Source organism: Labeo rohita, chromosome 25 (genome assembly GCF_022985175.1).
Source record: "Labeo rohita strain BAU-BD-2019 chromosome 25, IGBB_LRoh.1.0, whole genome shotgun sequence".
Lineage (NCBI taxonomy): Eukaryota > Metazoa > Chordata > Actinopteri > Cypriniformes > Cyprinidae > Labeo > Labeo rohita.
The window spans coordinates 21,054,693-21,078,772 of NC_066893.1; the positions used below are offsets into that span (position 1 = coordinate 21,054,693).

The 24,080-nt window shown below is 32.5% G+C and overlaps 1 long non-coding RNA gene across 2 annotated transcripts in view; it reads right to left on the reverse strand.

The window, feature by feature from the left end:
- Positions 1-23,284, reverse strand: part of LOC127156799 (uncharacterized) — a 59,974-nt gene extending 36,690 nt beyond the window's left edge. For both annotated transcript variants that reach the window (XR_007825785.1, XR_007825786.1), the window contains exons 1-6: positions 23,004-23,284; positions 20,732-20,844; positions 6,507-6,718; positions 3,782-4,067; positions 2,253-2,481; positions 1,796-2,001 (exon numbers count right to left, since the gene is read on the reverse strand). This is a non-coding gene — a long non-coding RNA (uncharacterized LOC127156799). The remainder of the gene's footprint in view (positions 1-1,795; positions 2,002-2,252; positions 2,482-3,781; positions 4,068-6,506; positions 6,719-20,731; positions 20,845-23,003) is intronic.
- Positions 23,285-24,080: the final 796 nt, after the last annotated feature.

Below are 24,080 nucleotides of genomic sequence, written 5' to 3' on the forward strand. Positions count from 1 at the left end.
CAGCATATGCTGGTTAGGTAGGTTTTGATGCTGGTTTAAGCTGGTCCTTTGCTGGTTTTTGCTGGTCATGTTGCTGGTCAAGGACCAGCATAAACCAGCAAAGGACCAGCTTAAACCAGCATCAAAACCTACCTAACCAGCATCCCAGCATCAAAACATACCTACCAGTATATGCTGGTTTTTTCACCAGGGTAGACATGTTAGCAAAATGCTAGTACTATACTTATGCTAGATATATGCTAGCAACAAAATAAGAACATGTTAATCATGCTAGAAACATGTTAACAACATGCTAATCATGTTACAAAAACGCTAGCTAATCATGCTAATCATGTTAACAGCTTGATAACCATGTTAAAACATGTTAGTAACCTGCTAATCATACTACAAACATGTTAGCAAAATGTAAGTACCATACTTACCTAGAAGCTCACAACTGCAATTTCATATCTCAATTGTCTTTATATTTCAAAAATGCAACTTTATTTCTTATAATTGACTTCATATCTCAGAACTGCAACTTTATTTTTTTGCAGCTGTGACATTATAGCTCACAATTTCAACTTTATTTCTTGTGTCTATGATTTTCTCATAACACTAATAATTGAATTTATATTGTTTCTCATATTTGTTACTTCACCGCTCACAATTGCAACTTTATATCTCATAATTGAGTTTATATCTCAGAATTGCAACTTTATCTCCTAATTGTTACTTCATAGCTCACAATTGCAACTTTGCAATAAAATAAAAACGTTCATAATCAGGACTGTATATAAGAGAATTGCAAATTAATCTATACAACTGCAACTTTATCTCATAACTTTATAGCTCAGAATTGCAGCTTTATTTCTTGTAACTGTCACTTATACACAGTTATTTCTCATAATTGTGACTTCATAGCTCACAATTGCAATTTTATATCTCAATTGTCGTTATACCTCAAAAAGGCAACTTTTTTTTCACAACTGACTTTATATCTCACTGCAACTTTATTTTTCGCAACTGTGACTTAATTGCTCACAATTTCAACTTTATTTCTTGTAACACTATCTCATAGTTGACTTATCTCAGAACTGCAACATTATATCTCATATTTGTGACTTTACAGCTCACAATTGCAACTTTATATCTCAAATTTGTCACTTCATAGCTCACACTTGCGACTTTATTTCTCATAATTGTTACTTCATAGCTCGTAGTTGCAACGTTGCAATAACTCTCATAATCAGGACTGTATATATTAGAATTGCAATTCATTTTCACAATTTGATTATTTCTCATAACAGACTTCAAATCTCACAATTGCAACTTTATACCTCATAACTAAATTCAAATCACAAAAATGCGACTTTATTTCTTATAACTGATATTGAAAATGTATACTTCATAGCTCACGGTTGCAACTGTATATATGACTTAGTAGCTCAGAATTGTAGTTTTAGTTCTCGTTATTGTTGTCCTGATGTAGTCTGTGTGACAACTAGCCCGTGTCCCCTAATGTCTTTAACTATTTTCATTAGCTTTAGCATTTCACAAAACAAGAGCACATGGTTTACAAGCGAAAAAAAAAAAGCTTTCAAAGATTTAATTGCTAGCTTTCCTTGTAAATGCTAGCTGGCAAATCTGTGAAACCTTTACCACGAAATCAAGTGGAAATGAGTAGACCATTTACAGTCAATGTAAGCCAATCAGCAAACCCGTTCAGAAAAAGCCCTAGCCCTACAATCAGTGACATTTAAACACTGCAGCCAGCACGTCTCTACAAATGTCAATAGTTTAATTTTTACCTTACCCCAGAAATGTGTTCAGCAGGTCCACGGTGAACTGGACAAGGCTCATTTGCAAACTGCATGATGGGTAGATAGATGGTTTGTGTGCAAACACACGCACACACATGCAAACAAACAGTTTTATCTTGCTGAAGGCTCTAGTGAGGTTATTAAGTTCCATTATGGCCATCCAGAGTCTCATTTACATCATGGAAATCAGCGCCCCCATCTGGAAGAGTAAAGATCCACAATTACAAACAACGAAATAAAAACAGTTGCATTTTGAAATATGAAATTTCATCAGAATGCCATTGTGGGTTATTAGTGGTAAGAAAATGCTTAGCGGCCCACATTGGATGAAGATAGATGGTTCAGTGAAAGCGCAAGACGCTCGGTAATGAGATCCCACCCCTGTCTCTCTGTCTTTCACCTTACGTCGTGAGGTGATGTGCGAGGAGACGGTAATAAAAGCTGAAGTACCTGCTCCTGCAGGGCGGGCCCTTTTCCCCCATCCGCTTCCCCGCAGGCTGACCGGCCTCCGAGCCTCTGCCTCATTTCATCCAGCCCTGCCTCCAATCAAAATCCAATCCCCTCTGTGGGCCACCACAGTCCCAGCGGAACCGCAGTAGAGCTTGCAAAGTCATTCTGAAGATGGCAGAAGGGCAGAACTCTGGGATGAAACTGGCCTTATCTCCCAGCACAGCAGTTTCTATTAAAAAAAAAAAAAAAAAAAAAAAAAAAAAAACTAAAATTATTTTATAGTCTATAAAATCAATTAGAATAAATTACTTAATAAATAATAAATAAATGTATTTATTACACAAAAAAATAAAAGTAAAATGGTCTTTTACTTTCAGAAATTATCTATCTATTAATCTATATAATGAATAAATGAATAAATTATTTATTTTCTTTTTTTTTTTATTTTTTTTTTTTTTTTATTTTGCAAGCCTAAAACATCTACAATATTTTATAATAAATTAAAAAAAAAATACTTTAAATTAAATAATTTACTTTAAATAAAAATAAATAAATAAATTTATTTTTAAACAAACGTATAATTTTTAGGGTTGCAAAGAGGTGGAAAATTTCCAGTAAATTTCCAGAAACTTTCCAAAAATCCCTGAAAGATTAAAAAAAAATCCTGGAAAGTTTCCAAAATTTACTGGAAATTTTAATAAAAATTTGCAAACCTAAAACATCTCAATTATTTTATAATACAATTCATTTAAATAAATAAATTGATCAATAATGAAGCTTTGTTTTTTATAACATGTATATTTTTATGTTATATATAAATTTGTAAGACTAAAACATCTAAATTACTTAGCAAGATGAATTTAAATTCTATCAATCTAATATATTTAATAGATAGATAAAATAGATAAAAAGTAAAAAATGTCTTATTTTTAGAAAATGTGTAATTTTAAAGTTTATATTTTCATAAATGCTAAAATATTCAATTAAATAATTAAAAAAAATAATAAAAACCTTAAACATCTCAAATATTTTGTAATAAATTACAAGGTAACAAAGTGAATTTAAATTCTATCTATCTATCTATCTATCTATCAAGGGACTTCATATTTTTATAAAATATACAGTTTTATAAGTTTTTATTTGCAAACATAAAACAGTTAAATTATCTTATAACAAGATGAATTTAAATTATTTAAATGAACGTTTCTTTATAGTAAAGGTAGTAAATATTTTACAAATAAAATGAAATATAAAATATTCTTCTTATATCTATGTGGATTAAAACATTGTGCAGCTGTTAAAAAAAAAGAGTGTGATCATGAAATTCTATACATAAGAATATAAATACATTTGCAAAACATAAATAAATAAATACTTTTTTATAAATATTTTAATAATTTAATAATTTATCTTTATTCCTGTATTACACTTCAAATTTACTGGATTGTTTCATGCACATTAGAAATGAAAGACGACCTACAGATGAAAGATGCCTACAGAACACTGAAGATACGGTTTTGCCATCATACCTTTACACTTGCACATCCTCTCATGCCTCTTCTATTACAGTTCCAGCATCAGCACGGCTATCATTTCTCTCATCAGCACCAGCTGCTTTTGATCAATACTGTACGTGCCAGTTTCAGCGACTCGTACCCCTCTGAATCCATCTCTCCATTCAGTTCCAACTGCTCCTTCGCCTCTGTGATATATTTGTTAGCATATGGCATAACATTTCCTCACTACTTCTCCTTTTTTGGCCTTTGTGATGCTTCTCAGAATGACAGCTTCCATAGAGTGGCACAGTGCCATTAGCTGTCAAACACAGAAGGAAACAAAGCATTTCTCCACCAGAGAACCAGAGGAAAAAAAAAAAATCAGCACAGCTTAGCCTGTGATTTGGACCGCGGGTAACAACACTGACAGTTGGACAACACGCACAAGCTTCACTATCAGGAAGAGCAATGAATGACAGCGAACTGAAAACGTCAAGCATTCATACCAAGAATTTCACACAAAAATGCAACCTGGAGCAAGCTGGAATATACAGAAAGCAGATACACTAATCTATCTCAGCCGCTCAATCCATGCTCAAAAAAGACACAGAGACAGCATAAAAATGGTCCATATAATTCATGTACTCAAGTATTCAAGGAATCAGCTAACAAAAATATGTTCTAGAAATGTTTTGCTAACATTCCAATTAAGTTTTGAAAGTTTTTCAGAATGTCCACTGAGCATTCAAAAATGTCATATTTTAAACTGAAAAATACAATAAAATAAAATACACTTTAGAGAAAGCATTAAGGGAACATTCAATTTTAAATAAATACTTTTAAAAAGGCAAAAAAAGTAACAAAAAAAAAAAATTAAAAAGGCAATTGCAACTTTTTATCTCATAATTCTGACTTTTTTTCCTCATAATTGTGAGATATAACCTTGCAATTGCAATTTATAAAGTTAGAATTGTGATATAAAGAAACAATTCTGACTTTTTTTCTAAAAACTGCAACTTTGTATCTCACAATTCTGTCTTTAAAACTCACAATTGCGAGTTTATATTACACAATTCTGAGAAAAAAAGTCAGAATTTTAAGTTCGTATCTTGCAATTCTAAGAAAGAAGTCAGAATTTTGAGTTTGCTTCACGCAGTTCTGAGAATTGCAAATTTGTGTCGCAATTTTGACTTTAAAACTCACAATTGCGAGTTTATATACAATTCTGAGAAAAAAAGTCTAAATTTTGAGTTTGTTCCACACAATTCTGAGAATTGCAAGTTTTTGTTGCAATTCTGACTTTAAAACTCACAATTGGGAGTTTATGTCACAGTTCTGAGAAAAAGTCAGAATTGAGAGATACAAACTCACATTTGCGAGAAAAGTCAGAATTGACAAACAGCAGTAAATTACAACTTACACTTCAGCCTGTTCATCCCACAAAACTGTTAATTATTGTATGCAATATATGTATGAAAGCCCGTTTATGCCATAGAATAAAAAAAATTTAAAAAGGCAATTGCGACTTTTATCTCACAATTCTGACTTTTTTTTTCTCAAAACTGCAACTTTGTGTCTCACAATTCTGCCTTTATAACTCGCAATTGTGAGTTTATATCACGCAATTATGAGAAAAAAAGTCTGAATTTTGAGTACGTATCACGCAATTCTGAGGTAAAAAAGTCTGAATTGCGAGATACAAAATCGCATTTGCCAGAAAAGTCAGAATTGTGATATTTTTGTCACAATTCTGATTTTAAAACTCGCAATTGTGAGTTTATTTTACAGAAAAAGTCAGAATTTTAAGTTTGTATCACACAGTTCTGAAAAAAAAAGTCAGAATTGCAAGATACAAACAAAAGTCAGAATTGTGAGTTGTTTTTACAATTCTGACTTTAAAACTAGAATTTATAACCACACAATTCTGAAAAAAAAAGTCAGAATTGCAAGTTTATCTCTCATAATTCCGACTTCATTTCTCAGAATTGCAAGTGTATATCTCGCAATTCTGAGAAAAAAACTTGCATTTGCGAGAAAAGTTGGAATTGTGAGTTTTTGTTGCAATTGTGACTTCAAAACTTGCAATTGCGAGTTTATATCTCACAATTCTAAGAAAAAAAGTTGCAATGTATACAGTATATTTTTTATATATTATATACATATATATATATATATATATATATATATATATATATACACTGGCTTTCTTTTAAAACTGGCTTTTTTAAAAACGTAAAAGTCATCCAGTTTTCATTTCTGAATGAATTTTTCCTTTTAAAGACCTGTTTTCCCAAAAGCCTTCGTGACTTTGACAGATAACAACAAAGCGGAGGTCTGCTTATGTCGCTGTATTCAGGAGCAACCTCTCTATTTGAAGCAAATTAAATAAGGAGACATGCGGGAAACGCTAATCAGGTTTGATGTTGATTTAAGCCATTCTAAAAAGTGCCCTTCATTCTGTATGCCCTTGATTTTGAGGGCCCATCTCAGCATCTTATTCTGATTGGTAATTAGATAAAGGACACACGCTTGATTGGTTGTAAATTCTGTTCAGATTATACGTTTGAGGAAAAACAGCGTGAAGTGAAAACAACTGATTTAGATATTAAAAACACAGTACTGGATGATTTCACTTAAGTATTGCAGTTCCACAGGCAGAGGCAGTAGAGAACAGACTGTGAGCGTTCGCTCGATATTACTCACAGTGGCCCCAAACCTTGTTTTGAGTAATATTGCATGATGTTAATAGCAGCCCTACCATGCATATGTTCCTTGCATAAATATATTCCTCCCCTCGATGAACCAGGAAAGCAGTGCCAAGGTTTATGATATCTCACTCACAACTCAACTCAGCAAGCTGTGGAAAAGTTTCAACACGGCAGCTGTCCAAAACACTTCACATCGTGCATCAAATCGAAGAAGATTGAGGGAAAGGTCGTCGTCTGGTCGGTGTCATCTCTGTATGCGGTGCTGAAACACAAAATAACATTTTTCTCTAAACATATCAGCTCCGAATCTAAATCAGACAGTGCTATAGCCATTTAAACAGGTCAACAGTAGAAAAACTTCATTTTATGCAAAGTCAGCCGATATGTGATTGAACTGGGTGAACATTCAAATCAGATTTTCTTTGAACAAAATCTGCGGATGATCTGAAGTTTGAATAATTTAGAGTACCGGGAACTAGGAGATATAAAAAAATAAAAATTCCATTTGACCGAAGCCTTGATCAAATTACTAGACACGTGGATTCAAGCAAACTTAAACATTGCGTTTAGGACTGTCGAGCTTGCGTTTTTCTTTTAAACATCCAGCTTATGAATTGTTGATGAACGTCAAGCAGCTGCTGGACAAAATGAGGCCTGAGTGAAGTGATTTTGCCATGACTGCTGCTTTTTGTTCCAGACAGTAAAATAAATAATTCCGCACATGATCTAATTGCCCAGACTGCTTTAGAAACATGCTGCGTTAGTACCAGAAGAAAAAATAAAAATTCAAAAAGCTTTTAAAAATAAAGGTTCTACTTGGAGGTTTTACACACGAACGCTACAAAAGAATCTTTACATACATAAATACAGACACACACACACATATAGTGTTGCTTGAAAGCAGGCCCAGCGTCAAGGGGGAGCTTGGGGGGGCTGCAATGACCTGCAATGATCTGAAGGACCGACTCCTTCATCCCGAAATACGATTTTAAATGCGAAAAGCTACACAGAATGCGATTTCAGCCGAGGGGTACCTCTCCGATCTGATTTGTACCACCTCAGATTCAATTTGACCCACTCTAACCCCCCAAAACTTGTCGATTTTAACCATTAGATGTGGACGATCGCAGGCGCATTTAAACTTTCACTTCTAAATTCAAACATGCTTTTGTGCCTTCTGGCGCTGAGCCAAATAGACGCGCTCAGTGCTTTTAGCCTGTATCACAATTTAGTGTTTTCCAACCACATAAAAATAATGTTTCAGATATTTCAATTAATCACTAGCAAAAAAGACATTTGTTAAATAGCCTACATACTGATTGGGGTGTAACGATACATATATTCGTGGTTCTTGTTTCGGTGCATGAGGCCTTACAACGAATACAGGCAATTCACCCTCAATCCAGAAGGGGGCGCCCGCAGTAATGCAACTCTGTTTGATAACCACCGGCAGAAGAACAGCGAATGCCAGGAGTTGCTCACTTGAAGACAAAAACCACTAGACAGTGATCATGTGCTGATTCTTAACGTATTCTACCTCTCTCAGTCACTTTCTGCAATTTGAGTTTCCGTTCTGTCACAAAACTTAACTGAAACTCAGCAAATATAGGCTATGTTACGTGTCACACTGTTTTATTTTCTCCCCCTTGTCTATCAGTTAACTAAATTAAATATATTTCAGATATTTTTTTTTCCTTTTATGTATACATGTACTGCAGAATTTATAGCCTATATATGACATTAATTTGATATGCTATTTAGTACTTCACATGTAGGTGTAAAAACTGTAATTTGTACTACTGTCTGTTTAAAATAAAATGAAAACAAACCTTGCATAGTCATAGTAGATTCGGGTTTTTTTTTCTGTTGTACCGAAAACGTATCGAACCGTGACCCTTGAACCGAGGTACATACCGAACCGTGACATCTGTGTACCGTTACACCCCTAATACTGATGTTTGTGAGTTTGTTAAATAAACTGGTGTGTAAGGAAAGCAGCAATAATCCTTTCAATTAAAATCTGTATTAAAACATGCCTTGTTTTATTTAAAGGGGCCATCAGATGCCCATTTTCCACAGGTTGATATGATTCTTTAGGGTCTTAATGAAAAGTCTATAATATACTTTGGTTAAAAATTCTCAGTGGTAGTGTAAAACAGCACCCTTTTTACCTTGCCAAAATCTGCTCTGCAAAAATCATCCTGTTCTGGTCAAGGTTGCTTTAAATGTTAATAAGTTCTGCTTGCCCCGCCCCTCTCTTCTCTCTGTGGAGTGACGAGCCTGTTTACTCTAGCCGCATTTAGTCGCTAAACTTGCCGACTAGCATGTTATTCGGAAAGGTGATTGCAGAGATTCATTAAAAAAAACTTTTACTCACTTCTGCTGTAAGTGAAGCTGGATCACAAATGATTTGCGTGAACATAGAAGCATTTATGTAGATCGGGAGGTGCATTTCCTTCACAAACAAACTTATTCCACTGCATCTTCAGTGGCTCAGATGTCGGGAGTAAATGATGACGATTATTACATCCAGTAACACAACACCTCAGTCGCTCAATCGGAGATATTCTTGTCTAATTTACATCCCTGCTCCAGCATCGAAACAATGGAGGTTGGACTGTGACCGCTGATCTGAGGTAAGATGCTCATGTCAATCAACTAATGTGGGAGCGGCCTCTGTCAGTGTGACGCTCGATTTGAAAAAGGGGATATTATTTTTACAGATTAATTAAAAACCTCTGCATGGATTTTTGTCATCATAGGGTAGATTTGTACATACACTGTCAACACAAATTAATGTTCAAACAACATGAAAAAGTGAACTTTGCATCCGATGACCCCTTTAAAGAACAGGGTCATGTTTGTAAAAGTGAATCATGGCACAAACAAAGGAGATCTCTGAGGACCTCAGAAAAAGAGTTGTTGCTCATCAGGCTGGAAAAGGTTACAAAACCATCTCTAAAGAGTTGGACTTCACAAATCCACAGTCAGACAGATTGTTAACAAATGGAGGAAATTCTAGAACACAGTTACCCTACCCAGAAGTGGTCAACCAACAAAGATCACTCCAAAGCAAGATGTATAACAGTTTCAGAGGTTGCAAATAACCCCAGGAATACTTCTAAGCAATTAATATTCTCACATTGGTTAATGCTGAAGTTTATGAGTCCATCATCAGGAGAACAATGAACAACCAAGGTGTGCATGGCAGAGTTGCAAGGAGAAAGCCACAACTCTCCAAAAAACACCGCAGCCTGTCTGCAGTTTGATAAAGATCATGTGGACAAGTCAGAAGGCTATTGGAGAAATTTTTTGTGGACGGATGAGACCAAAATATAATTTTTGGTTTACATAAAAAGTGTTATGTTTAGAGAAAGAAAAACACTGCATTACAGCATAAGAAGAACCTTATCCCACCTGTGAATCATGGTGGTGGTAGTATCATGGTTTGGGCCTGTTTTGCTGCATCTGGGCCAGGACGACTTGCCATCATTGATGGAACAATAAATTCTGAATTATACCAGCAAAATCTAAAGGAAAATGTCAGGACATCTGTCCATGAACTAATATCTAAAAAGAAAGTGGGTTATGCAGCAAGACAACGACCCCGAGCGCACAAGTCATTCTACCAAAAAATGGTTAAACAAGAACAAAGGTAATGTTTTGGAAGGACCTGAAGCAAGCAGTTCTTAGGAGGAAACCCAGGAACATCACAGGATTCAAGTGTTTCTGTACTAAAGAATGAGCTAAAATTCCTACAAGTCATTGTGCAGGACTGATCAGCAGTTACAAAGCACATCACCTGTAGTTACTGCTTCAAAAAGGGGTCACAACAGATACTGAAAGCAAAGATTCACATACTTTTGTACCTCACAAATATTTAACACTGGATCATTTTTCTCAATAACTAAATGACAAAATATATATTTTTGTCTTGTTTGTTTGATTAGATTCTCTTTGTCAACTTTAAGGACTTATATATATAATTAATAAGATAATCTTATATATATATATATATATATATATATATATATATATATATATATAATTAATAAGATTATATATATATATATATATATATATATATGTATATAATGATATATTTATCTTATATTATATATAATAAAAAATTATTAAATGTGTAATGTTTTCCTTGAACCAATTATTATTATTATTATTATTATTATTAAATAATATATATCATTAACAAGCATAGGCTGGATAGTAACTGATTACATGTAATCTGGATTATGTAATCAGTTTCCAAAAATTAAGTACTTCTTATTAGATCGTATTATATTTTAAAATACTTGCAACCAGATGACAGTTGCTACTTTTTTATTGATATTTTTATATTTATTGATAAGCAATGTGCCCAACACTGTATGCACCTATATATATATATATATATATATATATATATATATATATATATACACATATATATACACATATATATACATATGCACACACACACACACACACACACACACACACACAATGAATGTCGTGGAAAAGTTTCACGTAATTCAGTAATTCAACTCAAATTGTGAAACTCATGTATTAAATAAATTCAGTGCACATAGACTGAGGTAGTTTAAGGCTTTGGTTCTTTTAATTGTAATGATTTTGGCTCACATTTAACAAAAACCCAATAAATATCTCAACAAATTAGAATATGGTGATGACACGCCAACAAGCTAATCGACTCAAAACACCTGCAAAGGTTTCCTGAGCCTTCAAAATGGTCTCTCAGTTTGGTTCACTAGGCTACATAATCATGGGGAAGACTGCTGACCTGACAATTGTCCAGAAGACAATCACTGACACCCTTCACAAGGAGGGTAAGCCGCAAACATTCACTGCTAAAGAAGCTGGCTGTTCACAGAGTGCTGTATCCAAGCATGTTAACAGAAAGTTGAATGGAAGGAAAAAGTGTGGAAGAAACAGATGCACAACCAACCGAGAGAACCGCAGCCTTGAGAGGCTTGTCAAACAAAATCGATTCAAGAATTTGGGTGAATTTCACAAGGAATGGACTGAGGCTTCAAGAGCCACCACACACAGACGTGTCAAGGAATTTGGCTACAGCTGTCGTATTCCTCTTGTTAAGACACTCATGAACCACAGACAACGTCAGAGGAGTCTTACCTGGGCTAAGGAGAAGAAGAAATGGACTGTTGCCCAGTGGTCCAAAGTCCTCTTTTCAGATGAGAGCAAGTTTGGCATTTCATTTGGAAACCAAGGTCCTAGAGTCTGGAGGAAGGGTGGACAAGCTCATAGCCCAAGTTGCTTGAAGTCCAGTGTTAAGTTTCCACAGTCTGTGATAATTTGGGGTGCAGTGTCATCTGCTGGTGTTGGTCCACTGTGTTTTTTGAAAACCAAAGTCACTGCACCCGTTTACCAAGAAATTTTAGAGCACTTCATGTTTCCTTCTGTTGACCAGCTTTTTAAAGATGCTGATTTCATTTTCCAGCAGGATTTGGCACCTGCCCACACTGCCAAAAGCAACAAAAGTTGGTTAAATGACCATGGCATTGGTGTGCCTGACTGGCCAGCAAACTCACCACCCCTGAACCCTATAGAGAATCTATGGGGTATTGTCAAGAGGAAAATGAGAAACAAGAGACCAAAAAATGCAGATGAGCTGAAGGCCACTGCCAAAGAAACGTAGGCTTCCATACCACCTCAGCAGTGCCACAGACAAATCACCTCCATGCCACGCTGAATTGAGGCAGTATTTAAAGCAAAAGGAGCCCTTACCAAGTATTGAGTACATTTACAGTAAATGAACGTACTTTCCAGAAGGCCAACAACTCCCTAAAAATGTTTTTTTTTTTTTTTTATTGGTCTTATGAAGTATTCTAATTTGTTGAGACAGTGAATTGGTGGGTTTTTGTTAAATGTGAGCCAAAATCATCACAATTAAAAGAACCAAAGACTTGAAACTACTTCAGTCTGTGTGCACTGAATTTATTTAATACACAAGTTTCACATTCTAATTTACTGAGATGCACCTGTATGTATACACATACACACACACACACACACAGATAGGCTATTCATGCATTCAAAAATGGAATTAGAAATAGAGCTGGGACTGTGCTTTTCCCACAATGCACTGCTGACACAGGGCCAATGACACTGTGCAACTGGAGGCTGTAAAGCCATTGTGGTCCTCCATTCAAATGTTTTGCACATGCGGCTGCATTTTCCCAAAAAGGAATATCATGCATTGACAGGAGGATTTAAAAGAACAGAACAAACCTGAGACTCTCATCTGACGGGGATTATTGTACACCACAAATCTAACTTCACCGACACCCACCATGGCGATATTGTATAATGTAAACATACTGAAACGGACAGCTGCAAATAGCCATGAAAAGGTCTTAAATGCTATGAATAGACCGACCTGTCAGCAATGATCGTGCCTTCTCATTCTTCTAGTTCTCGCTCAAACCCTCGACCGTTATGTGACGTTATGTTACACAAGCCTGGTTCGGCCTGTAATTGTAGCGATTACATATGACTAGATTGTGTGGCACACACCTGTCTGCACACATTATGACAGGCGAACTGCATGAGGTGATATGTTGAGACAGACCACCTGCAGCCAAACCCTGCATACGTCTGTATGTGTGCGAATGCGGCTCGCGTGACTCATCTATACGTGCCCAAAGACAATCATTACCATATTACTGCTGCCGCTCGCTGGCTTTGCATTTATGCCGCAGGCTCACGTGGTTAGATAACACATGACTGAAGGAATGTTTGTCAGGTCTTGCTACAGAATAAAGAATCATTTTATGTACTGTATTTTAGACAAATTTCTTTGTTTTTTTTTTTATTTTAGTTACTAATTTTTGGCCTGGATTCAGATCAGATTCCTCGATTTACATAAATCTTATTTAATTAGTTAGTTTTGTAATTTATTTTTTGACTGTCTTTATACATTTATTTTGTATTTAAAATAAATGCAATTATTTTCTAATACTATTTTAAACTTTTTTACATTTCTAATATATTTAAATATGGTAATAAAATATTTTATTACTTTTAATAATTACACTTTTTACAACTATTAAACAATTATTAAATGAATAATATAATATAAATATAATATAATAAAATAATTAAGTTACTTATTAATTAGTTAACCTGTAAAAAATATTAAAAATATAATTTTTATTAGTTATATATTTATATAACATTTGAATAAAATATTAAATTACAATAAATTAAAGTCTAAACACTATTATGGCCTGGATTCAGATCAGATTCCTCTATCTACATAAATCTTTATTCATTCATTTATTTATTTATGTAAGTTTTTTAATTCATTTATTTCTTTGACTTTCTTTATACATTCATTTTTATTTAAAATGCAATTCTTTTCTAATAATACTATTTCTAATGTATTTACATATAGTAATAAAATATATTTTTTTATTATTACTTTTAATAGTTACAATTTTACAAATATTAAACAATGATTAAACAAATAATATATTTAAATATAGTAATTAAATGTTTATTCTTATTTTTTATAATAAAATAATTAATTATTAATAAGAGTAACAACATGTTTTTTTCATAATAAAATAACTAATTAATAATTAATTAACTATGTAAAAAATAATCAAAATATAATTTTTATTAGTTATACCTTTATATAACATTTAAATTAAATATTAAAATCACAATAAATTAAATGTCTAAATACAAAAACACTCAATAAAATGACAAGAACTAAATGCATTTGAACTTTTCACTTTAAAAAGTATATATACACAAATAATTTCCATTAAATTATATATAAATTAATAATAAAAATACACTACAATAAAAAACATACATACCAAAATATAAATATTACATTTATTTATCTTTTATTACTTAATTGTTATTTTAAGTTATTATAAACACATTTGATATCATATATCTTAAAAATTAAATTATATATATATATATATATAACTATAAATATATTTATATTCAATTACAAAAAACACTAAAGACATACGTAAATATATAATATATGTAAATATATATAATTTTATTACATATTTTGTAAAATTATAAATTAAAGATTTATATTTACATATTTTATTAATTTATATTTATATTAAAGATTTATATTTACATATTTTATTAATTTATATACATTTTATTTCAGAAAAGTAATGTATATATACATACTAAGATATATATACACATATATATAATTTATTTATATATATATATATACACACACACACACACACACACATTTTTTAAATATAATTTTTTAATATGTATAATTTTTACATATTTTATGGCTTTTTTCCATATTTATTTTCCATATTTTAAAAATTAAGTTGATAAAAATAATTTTGCATATTTTAAAACAAAACATGTAATATAGGTTTTATGTGATAAAACATTTAGTTTGTGTGTGTGTGCGCATATGTATATATAATAAATTAATAAAATAAATAAATAAATATATATATATATATATATATATATATATATTTATATTTATATTTATATTTATATATATACAAATGTTGCCCCCATTTTTCATGAGCTGCACTCAAAGATCTAAGACGTTTTCTATGCACACAAAAGGCCTATTCCTCTCAAATATTGTTCACAAATCTGTCTAAATTTGTGTTAGTGAGCACTTCTCCTTTGCCAAGATAATCCATCCACCTCACAGGTGTGGCATATCAAGATGCTGATTAGACAGCATGATTATTGCACAGGTGTGCCTTAGGCACTCTAAAATGTGCAGTTTTACTGTATTGGGGGGGGGGTCCCGGGGTCCGAAAACCAGTCAGTATCTGGTGTGACCACCATTTGCCTCACGCGGTGCAACACATCTCCATCGCATACAGTTGATCAGGTTGTTGATTGTGGCCTGTGGAATGTTGGTCCACTCCTCTTCAATGGCTGCGCGAAGTTGCTGGATATTGGCAGGAACTGGAACACGCTGTCATATATGCCGATCCAGAGCATCCCAAATATGCTCAATGGGTGACATGTCCAGCGAGTATGCTGGCCATGCAAGAACTGGGATGTTTTTAGCTTCAAGGAATTGTGTACAGATCCTAGCAACATGGGGCCGTGAATTATCATGCTGCAACATGAGGTGATGGTCGTGGATGAATGGCACAACAATGGGCCTCAGGATCTTGTCACAATATCTCTGTGCATTCAAAATGCCATCAATAAAATGCACCTGTGTTCGTTGTCCATAACATACGCCTGCCCATACCATAACCCCACCGCCACCATGGGCCACTCGATCCACAACGTTGACATCAGCAAACCGCTCACCCACACAACGCCATACATGCTGTCTGCCATCTACCCTGTACAGTGAAAACCAGGATTCATCCATGAAGAGAACACCTCTCCAAAGTGCCAGATGCCACCGAATGGGAGCATTTGCCCACTCAGGTCGTTTACGACGACGAACTGCAGTCAGGTCGAGACCCCAGTGAGGACGACGAGCATGCAGATGAGCTTCTGTTACGAACCCCGTTTTAAAATGCTCGTAGGGAAGGGGTTAAGCAACATAACAAGGACACGTGAGACCACAGATATCAATTCAGCTTTTTATTAACAGATCTAGTCGGCTCATGTGCCACTTTCGGCAACAGGCAACATGCACATTTAATCGTTAATTTAAAAAACACAACACGAAGGAATAAACATAGCAAAAACAAACAAATTAACAGATCAACCAGAAAACAAAACAACAAACAAACAGACCGCTTATCGGAGGCTGACTTGCATCAAGACGCGCACGAAGCTCGCGGGATACAGTGCTTCGTAAAAGGTAGCTGAACAGAGCTTCAAAACGAGTGCGAGTCATGCTCTCAGCCGAGCCAGGAATTCACTGTTCTGAACACACGCTGGAAACAGAGAGAGGCAACACCATCTTGATTCCCCCTCATATCCAATTCAGCGCTCACTAAACAGGCCACAGGTGTAACGGGGCGGAGCTCAACCTCGAGAAGACAGGAGATAACCAAATTAATACAAAGAAAACGTATACAAACACAAAATAAGGACGAAGTAACTTTGACCGTAACACTTCCCTGAGACGGTTTCTGACAGTTTGTGCAGAAATTCTTTGGATATATATATATATATATATACACACACACAAACACACACACACACACACACACACACACACACACATTTAATATAAATTATACATTCAATTATATAAACAAAAGTATTAAAAATATAAATCATTATTTAACAGAAAATAATTACAAAACATTTGAATGGAAAACCACAATGGCTTCACAGCCTCCCCTCCATTGGCCGTGTGACAGCAGTTCATTATGGGAAAAGCTTAGTCCCAGCTTTAATTCTAATTCTCATTTCTGAATACATGAATAGCCTACCTGTTATCTATCCTGTTTAATTGTACATAAATATACCTGAAACCAAAAAACAATGCAAAACGCCCATCCAGCTCACCTTCAAGTTGACGGGGGGATATGGAGACGCTGAGGACAGGACAAGACAGGACAGGTAGCAGCTGTATTTTATTAGCTATGGTGCCTTCGGGGAGCTGACTACACTAAGTTTGTCATACAGGATTGATGACTCTTTTCTATCTGGAAAAATATTTAAATAAGATCCTGTAATCCCTGAGGATGCGACGGCCACAATGAGCTTTAATACTGCCTGCGGTTTTCGGCTACAGATATGAGCTTCATTCATTTCGGAGTTTACTCGCTTATTTATTTACTTGCCCTGTCATATCATTTTAAGTGCAGAATCGAGGGATACCTTGAGCCAAGAGCACTTTAATTAAGAACCCTGCTATAAATCACTATTTTAGACTGGTGCATGTAATCTGCCCTGTTTTTTTTTTTTTTTTTTTTTTTTTGCAACATTGCAGGTAAAACTTTACATAGGTGGGTTTTTGCACAGCAAACATCTGTAAAGTGAAGTTTCATTCTGCCCGTCTTTATTCCATAGACTTCCAACAGCTTTCAGTTGCCATAGTGACAGTGCGAGCTGAGATCCTGAAGTGTGTGAGGAATGTTTGCATTTTTACAATCTCTTTGCACAAATATGTCTTTAAAACAAAATGACTGTCTCAGAAACTCTCATCTCAAGGGGGTTTTGAGGGAACGCCAAGGAGGAAAAAGAGAAAAGACATTAATCAGCAAGATGCACATCAAATTTCTAAAATGTATATCTGCATGCTATATTACAGCTTTTCAGAAAAAAGTAAAGTAGAAAATTTGTCACTATATTTGTTGGGGTTTTCAGGGTTTATTTTGTGATGACTGGCTCATTGCATTATCCTTTACATATGTTTATAGTACATATGCTTGCATATGTTATGAAGAGAGGTCAAAGTATAGACTAAGGCCTGGTTTCATAGACAGGGCTTAGACTAAAGGATTAGGCCATAGTTAATAAAATTAACTAGTACATTGTTTTAAAGGAAAGTCATAATTATATTAAAAAAATTACATACGTACTTATTATATTTTAGTGTGTGTGTGTGTGTGTGTATATCTATATATATATACTTAAATGTATATAAGACATTAAATTTAAGTTAAAAATGAACATTTTTTAAACATTTTTTTTTAAATACAGGTTTTCATTTCATAACATATTTTAGTATATTATTTCAATTATATATCTAAAAAAAATTATATACTTTTATTATACTTTTTTATATAAATTTATTTTTATTTTATACATTTGTATAATATTAATTTTATTTATAATACATAGAATTATATATGCAATTCTTTTTTAATTATATTATAAAAAAAATCTAATTATATAATATTTAATTTTATGTAATAATCTTTATTTATATAGTCTATATATATAGTAGTAAATATTAAATATTATAAAAGTAATATAAATAATATATAAAAATAACACAAACAACAAAAAACAATGAGGAAATCTGTGCAGATTTTACAACTAAATTATAAAGTAGGCATTATACTACAATATGTATTATTTATAATATAAAACTTGTATATGAAAAATAATACGTTAGAATAATATGTACACTAAATTATTTACAGGTTTTACATTTTATTAAATTTATACAATTTTTATTTTTTGTAACAAATTTCATTTTTTATCTATTTTTTTATTTTATGAATTTATATAAATAATATTCATTTTATTTACAGTACTGTGCAAAAGTCTTAGGCCACTAGTATTTTCACCAGCTAAAAAATGGTTTAAAGTAAGTTATTTCTATCTTTTGCTGTAGTGTGTCAGTAGGAAACATCAGTTTACATTTCCAAACATTCTGTTTGGCCATTAATTGTAATAATCTAGTGAGATTTTTGTTTGCACAAGGAGTCTGACAACAGCCAGTGCTCCACACGGAGATCTGATTTCACCATCATCCAGTCTGTCTCTGGAATGACATGAAGAAACAGAAAAACTGAGACAGACTAAATCCAGAAGAACTGTGACAACATCTCCAAGATGTTTCAAGTAACTTACCTGCAAAGCTACCTGAAAAACTCTGCACAAGTGCACATAGGGCAAAAGCTGCTTTAAACGCAAAGGATGGTCACATCAGATGCTTATTTATTTTAGTTAATAGAAGTTCTTTGATAAAGAAAATCTATTTATGACATTGTTTTTGACAGCATCCTCATTTTATGTGCCTAACTGCCTAAAAATTTGAACAGTACTGTAGCTTTGTAGGTATAGGCCTCTTAAAGCATCTTGGAGATGTTGCCACAGTTCTTCTGGATTTAGTCTGTCTCCGTTTTTTCTGTTTCTTAAGACAGACTGGATTGAATGATGGAGAGATCACATCTCTGTTTGCAAAAGGAGTCTGACAACAGCCTGTGCTCCACACAAAAATCTCACTGGATTATTACAATTAATGGCAAAATGAATGTTTAGAAATGTAATCTGATATTTCCTATTGACACACTACAGCAAAAGACTGACTTTAACTGACTTTAAACCATTTGTAGCTGATGAAAATACTAGTGGGCTAAGACCTTTGCACAGTACTGTATATACACAATTATTTTTTAAAAATTACATATATTCTAAAAATAATTATATTATTTATATAAAGTGTGTCTGTAATAGATAGATAGATAGATAGATAGATAATTAAATTTGTGCATATTTAACAACAAAACTTTTTATATGATAATACAGTTTTGTATAATATGTATACTATGTATTATATGTATTATACATTTTATAAAATACCAACATTTTTATAACATATTTTTGACAAAACTTTTTATGTTAAAAAAACGTTTTATATAATGCAGTTTTGTATAACATGTATACTGTGTTATATGTATTAAACATTTTTACGTTTTATAATATAATTTCATAATTATATTGTATATTTATAATTCTATAATAATAACATTTTTTCTTTACATTTAAATTTAAAAATCTTTTTTTTATTTTTTATATTTTAACAATAATATTTTTTTTTAATTTTATACAGATATAAATTTAAAATGATTATTATATATAAATAAAATATTTATATTGTGTGTGTGTATATATTTATATGTAATTTATATAAAGTTTAGAATAAATACACGCATTATATATACATATTTTGGTCTATGTATATATGCATATTTTTACATATATATGCACAGTTATTTAATTACATAAAAATTATATAATGCAAATAAAATATGTCATATAATATATATACATATTATATATTAACACTTTTTTATGAGGTAAGTATACACTAAAAATACTTATGTGAATATTTATCTTTTTTATGTATAAAAAAAAATTAAAATTCACATATTAATCCAAATATGTATTTCAGATATGTATGATTTTAAGTCTAAACTTCATGCATACATTTTTTTTTTTTTTTTTTCCAATTACCTCATTTAGGAGGAATGAAAGAAATCTGCTTTGGAAATGAAATTAGGGGAAAATATACAGAGCCAATTTCCCTTTTTATTGTGACTAGTAAATCATGTGGCACATTTTGCCGCTGCAGCTAGTGAGGCATGTCGTCATGTGTTTGTTGATTGCTGCTCTCAAGGATAAACCATTAATCTTTGCCTCTGATGTTGTGAATGATCTGTCGACTTCCGTTTTTCTCTTCCGAGACGACGGGAGGGAGAGACAGGAAAGGAAAGCACATTTCCGTTTCTTCTCCTCCACCTTGTTTTACGTTACTGTACCTCTTGATTTATGGAGAGCAGGTCACCTCTGATTGAGATGAGCGTTTGTGCTGCAAGAATTATAGAATATGTCTCCTCACCCAGCTCCAATTCTTCCACCTCTTCCTGAAATCCTCTAAAGGATGATCCAATTTTCATCTCCAGCTCTTTCCCACACGTGGAGCTCATTTCCCTTCGCCGATGCCAGAGAAACCTGCAACATACAGTATATGTAGACATTTATAGGCATTCTGTGGAGGAAGTAATCATATAATCAGACCACATCATAAAATCTGACTTCTGTATCTGCTTTAATTTTACATTTCCCAAATCTGCATACGCAATCAAGGTGAAAGTGACCAGTTTCGGCTGAGGGTGAGAAGGGATTAGCCTGCTACATTTTCAGGAAAGCCTCCAGTAAACAGCGGGTAATGATTTGTTGGTATTCCAGAGAAGAATTATCAATAAGTAATGATTTCATTCTGTCAATAATGAAATGGCAACTGATTAACATGGTAATTTGACTATACAAATGTCAGCGGGAAAATGACACTTGGATCATGGAGCCGTTGAGAAAATGGACGAATAAACCATATTTATGCAATGCAATCATGTAGAAAGATCCTGTTGAATTTTTGGCTAAAGTAATAAATAAAATTAAAAAATTAAAAAAATGATAATTTGATCATGCTGTTTTTTTTTATTTATTTATTTATTTTTTTAGTATTTGTTTTTTATATTTAAACAATACTGTAGAAAATCCCTGTTAAATTTCTGGCAATTGAACAAACAAACAAACAAACAAACAAACAAACAAACTTTCCAAGGATGATAGTTTTATTGAACAACTAAAATCCTTTACTACAATCTTTGTGCTTTTAAAATATACTGAAACCATTGAAATTATTATTATTATTATTATTATTATTATTATTATTATTATTATGTGTCATGCAGGGAATTCTGGAAACAAACAAACAAACAAATAAATATTTGGCACAATATTTGCCAATAAAAGTAAATGTGCACACATACACAAACAAAATCTGGCAATAAAATGAAATAAAATAATAAAATAAAATAAAATGGTAATTTGGTCATGCTAAAGAGATCTTTTTAATATTTATTTTATATTTAAAACAATCCTGTAGAAATGCAAATGAACAAACAAACAAACTTTCTAGGAATGATAATTTTATTGAACTACTAAAATCCTCATCCATAACTAAAATTACAAATAAGACAAAAATGAAAATCACATTAATGTCTCATGCAGGGAATTCTGGGAATGAATGAATGAATACAGTATTTGACACAAAATTAAATATTATTAAAATTAAAATGTATCATGCTATATATATATATATATATATATATATATATATATAAAAATCAATATATAAAATCTAATATATAATAGATAATAATATAATATAATATAATAAATATATATATATATATATATATATATATATATATATATATATATATATATATATATGTATAATATCTGCCAATGAAATAAAATAATTTAATCATGCTACATCTATTTTTTTTATTATTATTATTATTATTATTATTATTATTATTATAAAACTGCAACAACGCAATGAAGTGCAAAGCTTTAAAATGTAAACCAATCAATATGAAAATTCCCACCATATTATTACAGTGTATACATCGTGCCTTATTTTTACAGATGTTTTTATTCAGTATAACTTATCCTTATACTACACATACATTTACATTATGCTAAAGTAAAATACATGCATTGTCTTTTTAAATCATATTCACCTTATAAGCCTATGGCCAAGGCCTCTGGTTCATTAGCCGCTACAGAGAAATAGCCAGAAGAATAACAACGTGCAGTAAATGGTAAAACTGTTTGCACTACAAACCACTGTGTTCATAATTAAGATAATTCATTACAATTAAATGGTAAGACACGGCAATTTGCAATATCAAGCAGCAAAACAAGCCGTTTTGTACAGCTAGAAATAGCTGGACACGGATGAGACCGGAAGCCAGACATATAAAATTTACCAATGGCCGCGCCCATTTGTACAGCAAAAATAAGTTCGATAAAATAGTTAATAATAAAGCACCTATTAACCAGCTGATGGTTACTTTTATCATCTATTTATCTATCATTATTATTTACAATGAATTTCAACACATACCGATGCTGCAGTAAAAACACAGAAATATAAGATGAAGCATCGAGTTGGGCCTTTTAAGCTCATCCTCCATGTTTTGCGTCGCTTTTTTACTTTTCCTGAAGCCATTAACCAAAACAAGCCCACATAAACCGAGAAGATAAAGTAACAAAATCAACATGAACAGAACAACGAGGAACAACATGAATTCGTTTACCTTTCATCGTAATTAACGTAGACTCATTTTCAAACGCACACAAGCAGATTATTTCCCACAAAAATCAGTCTGGAGTCATCGTGACCTGTGTTTGCGACTAAAATGCAGTCCACAAATGTGGCGAAAAATGTGTCTGGAAATCTCCCTCAAAATCAGCCCTCCCACCGCTTCTCTCAGGCCTCCCGGCAGCTACTGAAGCCCCGCTCCGTCCAGCAGGAATCTACCGACATGAATCAACGGATACACAAATGTGTGCTGATACGGGCCGGCTGGCAGCCAAAGTGCTGTATGTGAAAGCAGTGATAAAGTTTGTTAGCGCGGAAGCTCAGGCTGCAGCTCTGTAGGTGGAAGAGTTACAGGGGAGATATTTTTTTTACTGCATTAAAGTATGAAAACTGAGGAATTACTTTGGGATTGTGAAACTTTATTGCATCAGATGTAGATGGAAACGTTTTACCTATCGCCAAGTGACTGTGCTGCAAACACTGAGTTACGTAGTAGTCCGTATTTTTGTCTTGATTTACTGTGAAAACATCCTTAAAACATGATCAATTATTTATATCGTTCAATATAAAAAATACATGAAATTATTAATACAAGGCTTTTGACTCGACAGGATGAAAGGGGTGCTTTTGAAATATACTGAAAATCACTAAAATAAAATAAAAAATACATTTTTATGCAAAACATAAAAATAAACATCCTAATATGATATTAAAAATAGAATAAAGCTTAAAGATTTTTAATAAATTGGAATCTGATAACATATACTGCAAAAATAATTCATAAAATAACAAAACATGGTTTTGATTTCCAGTAAAAACATTCTTAAAACGTAAACTATTTGCTTTATATTTCAATATAAGCAAGAAATGAAAATATGAACAATATTGTATGACGTAGTATGATAATACAATAATTTTACACGTGAAAATTAGATGTAACACAAGATGTAAAAAACACCATAATATGCATAACTGACATTAAAAATAAGACGAAACCTACAATTTTAATGAATTCAAATTTGATCAACCAACTATACTGCAAAAAATATATATAATAAAATAATAATAATAA